The sequence below is a fragment of the Macrotis lagotis genome, chromosome 1 (assembly GCF_037893015.1).
Source record: "Macrotis lagotis isolate mMagLag1 chromosome 1, bilby.v1.9.chrom.fasta, whole genome shotgun sequence".
In the NCBI taxonomy this organism is placed as follows: Eukaryota; Metazoa; Chordata; class Mammalia; order Peramelemorphia; family Peramelidae; genus Macrotis; species Macrotis lagotis.
Genome location: NC_133658.1, coordinates 908,940,763 through 908,948,883, shown reverse-complemented (window position 1 = coordinate 908,948,883; position 8,121 = coordinate 908,940,763). Strand labels below are relative to the sequence as shown.

At 43.5% G+C, this 8,121-nt stretch overlaps 1 pseudogene; it reads right to left on the bottom strand.

The window, feature by feature from the left end:
- Positions 1–5,338: 5,338 nt before the first annotated feature.
- LOC141492116 (uridine phosphorylase 1 pseudogene) lies at positions 5,339–6,323 on the bottom strand (annotated as a pseudogene).
- Between the last annotated feature and the right edge of the window lie 1,798 nt (positions 6,324–8,121).

Genomic DNA, 8,121 nt, shown 5'->3' with positions numbered 1-8,121 from the left:
AAGAGGAAACTGGAATGGATTGTCTCTGGGACACCGGGGGGTGGTTTTTGTGATCTCAGGCTTATACAGGAAACAAGGACCCATCATTTTTCTTTTTTTTTCCTTTAAACAATAGACTTCTGGTGATATTGTGTCATGGGAAACCCAAGAAGAGGCTAAAGTTGAGGTTGAGGGTCACTCAAAAGGAAAGGAAGAAGCTACATGGTGGTGAGATTGACTTACAACAGCACAGTGTACTAGACTAAGATTGCACAAGAGCTGTGGTAAAGGTTTGTTTCATCAGAGAAAAAGGTGCTTGTGGAAAAGGTGGGGCTGGCCATGGGGCAAGAGTATGGGGACCACAAATATGGTGCTGTGGAAGGATCAAAGGAGATAACCATTGGACTATGGACATGTAACCTATTAGTAATATTGTTGTGTAGGGGAAGGGGTCCAGCATTTATTAAGTGCCAGCTATGTACCTAGCTCTGCTCTCATTTCAATGACCCTGGGAGGTAGAGGTTATTATTATCCTTATTTTACAGATGAGGAACCTGAGATTAAATGATTTGCCCAAAATTACACAGCTGGTAAGTGTGTGAGGCAGGATTATAATTCAAGTCTTCTTGACTCTATCCACTGTGCCAAAGCGACCCTCAATTATCCTTATCCACGGATATTCTATTTCTTCAAAAATCCTCCACAGAGACACTAATGCATTGTGGAGGAGTTTTGAACTGATCCAACCATTTTGGAACTCTGCCCAAAGGGCAATAAGACTGTGCACACCCTTTGATCCCAAAATAACCACTACTAGGTCTGGATGTACAAAAAATATTCAAAACAACTCCTTTGGAAATTGAGGAGATGCCCATCAATTGGGAAATGGCTAAACAAGTTGTGTTATATGAATGTGTTGGAATGCTGTTGTTCTATAAGAAATGATAAGTAGGCAGATATCAGAAAAACCTGGAAAACTTTACATGAACTTATGTTGAATGAAGTGAGTAGAACCAGGAGGACATTGTCAACAGTAACAGCAAAACTGGGTGCTGATGGACATGATAGATTTAGCTCTTCTCAGCAATACAGTGATCAAGGACAATTCTAACAGACACATAATGGAAAATGCTGTCCACACGCTGAGAAAGAACTATGACATCTGAATGCAGATAAAAGCTTACTAATTTCAGCTTTTAATTTGTTTTTTTCTTTTCTTTCTCATGATTTTTTCCCTTTTGTTCTGATGCTTCTTTCACAACTTGACTAATATGAAAATATGTTTAACATGGTTGTACATTGCATAACCCATGTCAGATTGCTAACTGTCTTAGGGAGGGAGGCAGGAAGGGAAGAAGAGAGAAAATTTTATGAAAGTGAGTATTGAGGGGGTGGCTAGGTGGCGCAGTGGATAGAGCACCGGCCCTGGAGTCAGGAGTACCTGAGTTCAAATCCGGCCTCAGACACTTAATAATTACCTGGCTGTGTGGCTTTGGGCAAGTCACTTAACCCCATTGCCTTGCAAAAATTAAAAAAAAAAGTGAGTGTTGAACATTTTGTAAATATATAATTGGAAACAAATACTTAGATTTTTTAAAAAGGGGAAAAAACCCAAATCCTCCACAGAGGATCACCAGATGGATCACTATCCTATTGTTTTTTCATCATTTTGTGTCTATTCATGGAGCACCAGGCTTGGAGTCATGAAGACTTGAATTCAAATCCTGCCTCAAACACTTACAAGCTGTGTGACCCCAGGCAAGTCGCTTAACATCAGTTTCTTCATCTGTAAAATGAAGATAATAAAAGCCTCTACCTGCCAAGGTTGTTGAGATCATAGCAAAGAACTAGGCACAGAGCAGGCACTTAATAAATGCTGGACCCCTTCCCCTATACAACAATATTACTGATAGGTTACACATCCATAATGCCTTATGATGATCATCTCCTTTGATCCTTCCACAGCACCATATTTGTGGTCCCCATACTCTTGCCCCATGGCCAGCCCCACCTTTTCCACAAGCACCTCTTTCTCTGATGAAACAAACCTTTACCACAACTCTTGTGCAATCTTTGTCTAGTACACTGTGCTGTCGTAAGTCAATCTCACTGCCGTGTAGCTTCTTCCTTTCCTTTTGAGTGAACTTTAACTTGAGCCTCTTCTTGGGGTTTCCCATGACACATCATCAGCAAAAGGGATCAGAAAAACTGCTTCCCACTTTCCCAGAGACAATTTAGTCCTGTTTCCTCTTCCTGTTTGGTTGTGGGCCCATGTCCCATGTCTGCCAAAGTAAAAGTCATCAAGACACTGTAGGACTTGTCCATGAAGTCTCATAGCCTCCCCTGACCAACAGGCTTTTTCCTGGTGAGGATTGTCAGAACAAATTCTTTCTAAGACCATCACTGATCAGTAGTCGGCATTCCAGGGCTTAGCCCAATGTCCTCAGCCAGCATACTTCTCAGTATCTTTTGGGAACCTTCTACATGCCTATTAGAGAATTTTTGGTTGTGTATGTGGTTCAGGCTATGTAGACACAGTTGGTAGAAAGTTCCAGTTTTATGGGCCACAGTGTGGGGCCAGTCACACCTAGGTCTTGTCTCCATCACCTGGGATCAGAAAGTTGACCTGGGGTGCCATCCAGCTCCTTTACAATCTGTATGATCTGGTTTTTGTAAGCTCAGACATCCACTAGGAAGTCCAGGGATCTGATGGCCTCAATCTGCTTCATGAAAGACTCTGCCGTCAAGGGAAAATTAATGATGACATAATGGTAAAACTTACTTCTAGAGGACTTGGGCTGTCCTCAGAGCTGAAGTACCATTGGCCACTGGAACGTAGAGGCTGCTGAGATTGTCTTTTTTAAATAAAACAATAATAATAACTAGTGTTTGAAAATCACCTATTACGTACTGGCCTTTCCCACAACAAACAAGCCTGCTATTATCCCCATTTTACAGAGTATTAAACTGAGGCAAACAGAGGGGAAATGGTCCAAGGACACAAGCTAGTAAGGTCAGAGGCCAGATCTGAACTCCTCTTCTTCCTGATTATATGCCCGTACACTGAACTCTCTAACTGCCCCAAGGCACTCACCTTTCCACCATCATCATCTGATACTTTTAGGCCTTTAACCTAGCTTCTGCCTCACAGGCTTCTTTTTTTGTTTTTTGTTTTTGCAAGGCAGTGGGGCTAAGTGACTTGCCCAAGGCTGCACAGCTAGGTAATTATTAAGTGTCTGAGGTCACATTTGAACTCAGATCCTCCTGACTCCAGGGCTGGTGCTTTATCCAGCCTGACTGCCCCTCTCACAGGCTTCTTCACCCATTCACATCCTCTTCGGTGAAGAGGTCAGGAATTCTTTTTCTCTTTGGATTTTAAACATCTCCTAAGATGGTGGCCAATATTTTTAATAAGCATTCACCACCACCACCCCGCATACACACACTCCCTTGATATTAATACTTTAAAATAGAAAACCTCTGATGAGCAGGAAATCCATTTCTTCCTCAGAGAGACCCTGAATGTGACTCTGTAACTTAACCATTGATCTCAGTTCTGCTGTAGAACCAAGAACAAACCTCCAAAACCTTCATAATATGACATTGCTTCAAACATATGACGACAGTCCTTCCCCTGTAGTATCTTCTCCTTTCCAAGATGGGCATCCCCTGTTCTTTGAAGGAATCTGTGTCTGGCCTGATCACACTGGAGCCCACCCAAATTCATCCTTCCTCTAAGATTGGTCTGTCTCCCTCTGTCCTCCAGTGATCAATTTGACCATTTGGGCAGTGTCAGAACTGGCCTCAGAGTCAGCAAGACCTAGGTTTAAGTCATCCGAGACACACCTGATCATGTAACCCAGGGCAAATCCCTTAATCTCTTGGGGCCTCAGTTTCCCTGTCTAGACTCGATGACCTCTACTGTCCCTTTCATGTGTTTCCATGATCTTCTATTGGATGGCCTCTGAGGTCCCTTCAGTCTCTAAGACCATGATGCTCTAACTGAGGAGGTACATAATAGCTGTATTTTAGTATGACGGGCTCATATGGAAGGAGGATTAGCTTTGTTCTACTCGGCAAAACCAGGACAAGAGCAGGTGCTGTGGGGGGCTGGGAAGGGAGTACAAAGAAGGACATTCAAGTTCAATATCAGGGGAAACTCCCTAATAACTAGAATTGCTCAAGAGTGAAGGGGCTGCCCCAGAAGTTGGTGTGTTCCCCATCACAGGTGATCTCCAAGCAAAGACTTCTCAGGGTTGGAGCTCACAGGATCTCAAGTCAGGGACAGGTTAGACTAATGATTTACGAGGTTGCTTTCACCTCAGATCATGTGTTTATGCCTCATGGACATTACTCTCAAGGCCAACCTTGGAAGGCCTTCTGAGGCTTTTCTCTTCCGCCCATTCTTCCTCTTAACTCTCTGCGGTCCAGGGTCCAGGGCACCACCATCCTTCTCGGACCTATGTCCTAATCCCTGATCCCTCCCATTCAGCCTTCTATCCTAGCAGTTATGTGCCCTCTCTTCAGGCACAGTCATTCCCCGCTCCCCCAAGCCCTCCCCATCAGGTCAGGTCCTCACCTGTAGTCTCCAAAATCATCCCACTGCTCTTAGCATCACATTTATAATTCACTCTCCCAAAAGTAAGACTGACTGGGAAACTATCCTCCTGCTCAAACCCTCTATAGTTTGCTCTTATCACCAGCCTGGCCTTCGCATTTCCTTCAGAGTTGGCCTTCCATTTATCTTTCCAGCTCTCTCTCTCTCTCTCTCTCTCTCTCTCCCCTCTCTTTCCTTTGATTTTTGTGCAAGGCAATGGGGTTAAGTGACTTGCCCAAGGTTACACAGCTAGGTGATTATTAAGTGTCTGAGGCTGAATTTGAATTCAGGTCCTCTGGATTCCAGGGCCAGTGCTCCATCCACTGCACCACATAGCTGCCCCACTTCCAGCTCTCTTGCTTCTTTGTTTCTTCCTTTTCTTTCCTTCTCTTCCTTTCTTCTTATCTACCTCCCTCCTTTTTCTTTCTTCCTTCCTCCCTTTCTTTTTTCTTCCTCCTTTTCTCTTTTCCCCTCTTTTTTAAAAAAAGAACAAGTCACATTTATTTAATTTTTGTTTTACAAAATGCTAGAAAGAATACAATTGAGATTCATTGTTTTTAACTGCAAACAATTACAGGATCTTCTCTCAAAATGAGTTTAAAAAACAAACAAGGTTTTCATGTTTTTCCCTCCTAGGCATTTTGTTTTTGTTTTTAGGTTTTTGCAAGGCAAATGGAGTTAAGTGGCTTGCCCAAGGCCACACAGCTAGGTCATTATTAAGTGTCTTAGTTCAGATTTGAACCCAGGTCCTCCTGACTCCAGGGCCGGTGCTTTATCCACTGCGCCACCTAGCCACCCCTTTCTAGGCATTACTTGATGAAGAGTCCCACTAACTTCTGTGTTCTCTTTTGATACTCGAGAACCTCACGGGAGCTGCTAATCTGATGTTCACCAAAACGATTCAGAAGGGTAACGCACACAACAGCAGCTTTGATACCACTAGCACCACACATGACTGCAAAGATAGAAGATTCCATCTCAATATTTCTGATTTCAGCATCATAAGCTGCCTGTAAATACTCTTGCTTATCCTTATCAATGTATGAGCAGAAAGCACCATCCAGCCGAGCTTGACCTTCATAGAAGTCCAAAGTACACATGGTATTTCCCATCACAGTAGGAAATTCATTTATCTCCTGAGCAAAGGCCATTAATTCCTGATTCAGATCATCACTGAGTTCTGTACTTCACACTATCCATTTCCCCAAAACAATTTGTTCAAATTCAGGTTTGAAGCAAGAATCCGTAGCTTTTCTAGTGAGCACCACTGAACCAGGCTCTAGACCTATTCCACCACATGTGCCAATGCGAATAATGACAACATCAGAACACTTGGCATGATACAATAACTTGATGAGTTCATGTAACATGATTCCAATGGAAGGAATTCCCATACCATGACTAACTGATAATACAGGTCCAATCTTATACATGGCATAACGGTCAGTTCCTTCACAAATGTTAGCATAGTCCATGCCAGGTGGTGCAAGTCCCAGCTCTTCTCCTATATAGCTAATGAAAGCTTTCACTCAAACAGGACTTCCTCCAACACACACAAACTTTACATCTCCAAACATCACCTGTAAATCATGAGTTCTAGTCCTGAGACTGAAGTGATAAAGAATATCTTCTTTCATTTCTGAGATATTTGGATTTGAAAGTTGAATTAAGTGTCCATCTGAAGACGGCTGATTTTCAGGTTTCTTTTCCTGGGTTGCCATTCTTTGGTTTCAAGGTGGACTCTTGGACCAGGCTTAATACCAAGTAAAAAGAATAAAGAAATCAGTCTCTGTTCTCAGAGCTAGAGCAAAGAGGGAGAGGAAGGGAGAAGGGAGGGAACAAGTAAAGAACAAGATACTATTGCAAGAAGTTCAGGGTCCCAGTTAGCAACTTCAAGCTTTCCCCTCTTTTTTCTTACTCCCTCCCCCTTCTTCCTCTCTCCTTCCTTCCCTTTTTCTTTCCTATTTTTCTTCCTCCTCCCTTTTTCTTTCCTTCTTAACCCTTCCTCCTTCCTTTCTTCCTTCTTTCCTTCTTCCTTTTTTTTTTCTTTCTTTTCCCCCTCAGGAATTGTCTTCTAACTAAATTGGCCCTTGAGAGCCAATCCCCTATTATCTCCATCCTCTGCACATTTACCCAGGGGTCCCCTATACCTGGAATCTCTCCCTCCTCATCTCCATCTCTTGGAATTCTATCTTTTTCCCTCAGGAAGCCTTCAGGAAACATGACCATTCATGCTTTCTCTAATTCTCCTTTAACTGTAATCACTGGGGACACTGGGCTGTCCCCAGGCCACTGCCAGTAAAATATAAACTCTGAAGGCAAGGATCATTTCTTTCTTGTTTTTATATCCTTGGAGCCTGACACAGCCTGGCATACAGTTTATTCTCTATGTTTGCTTAATTTTAATTATGTAAATGTTTTATTGAATGGTCTATATGATTCCTTCTAACCTGAGTTCATAATTTTGTGCTATTAAAGTCAGGGAGAAAATGATTCTCCATATTTGGGACTTCAATGACCATTTGCTGGTCACTGATTCTGAGCTGGAAGGGACAGTGAAAGAACACAAGTGACCTGCCCACAGTCACACATTTCAGGAATTATTTTTCAGGCATGAGTTGGAACTGGACATATTGAGTCTGAAGGAGAGAAGGTTTAAGAAAAGATGTCTGTCTTCAGGTCCTCCAAGAGTTGTCATGTGAAGGAGGGATGAGCCTGGATCTGTGCCCTAGATGGCAGAGCTAGGAGCAGTGAAGGGAGGGTAGAAAGAGGGGGTGCAGGATGGGCGTCATTCTTCATAACCAACCACCTCAAAGGAGAGAGGGCCACCTCAGGGACTGCTGAGTGTTCATTGGAGGGCTTTCAATGAAGACAAGAGAAATTCTTGCAGGTAGGAAATGAACCTTGGAACCTGGAAGTCCCCCAAATCCAGAGGATATGAAGTCACGTGGGACATCACAACTGGTTTGACAATGCTTAGAGATCACTCAAGCTCTCTGGATCCTCCTCTTTCTCTCCCTCCCTCCTTCCCTTCTTTCTTCTCTCTCCCTCCTTTGTTCCCTTTCTTCCTGTTTTTCTCTATCAAATCCATTTCTCTTCCTCCCTCCCCTATCCCTCCATCCTTCCCATCTTTGTTCCTCTCCTTTCTCTCCCTCCCTCTCTTCTCTTTCTCCGTCTTCCTCTCCATTCCCTTCCTCTCTCCCTCCATCTTTCTCCCACTCTTCTCCCTTCTTTGTATCTCTCTCTCCCTTTCCTCTCCCTTCTTTTATCTCCCTCTCCTCAACTTCTTACAATATGAATTTCACCTCTCCCATCCACTGAAACTATCCCTGATCTCCTAACTACTAAAATCCCTGGGACTTTCTTGGTCCTCTCTTTCCTTGATGTCTCTGAAGCCTTTTATACACCAACCAGCCCCAGCCCCTTTCCTGGTTTTTCTTTCCTCCCTAGCTTCTGGGCCTTTGCCCCCCTTTTCCCATCCTCCTCCTAGCTATGAGTCCCCACTCCACCACCTCTTCCCTTCTCATTGCTCCTCCCCTCCCCAC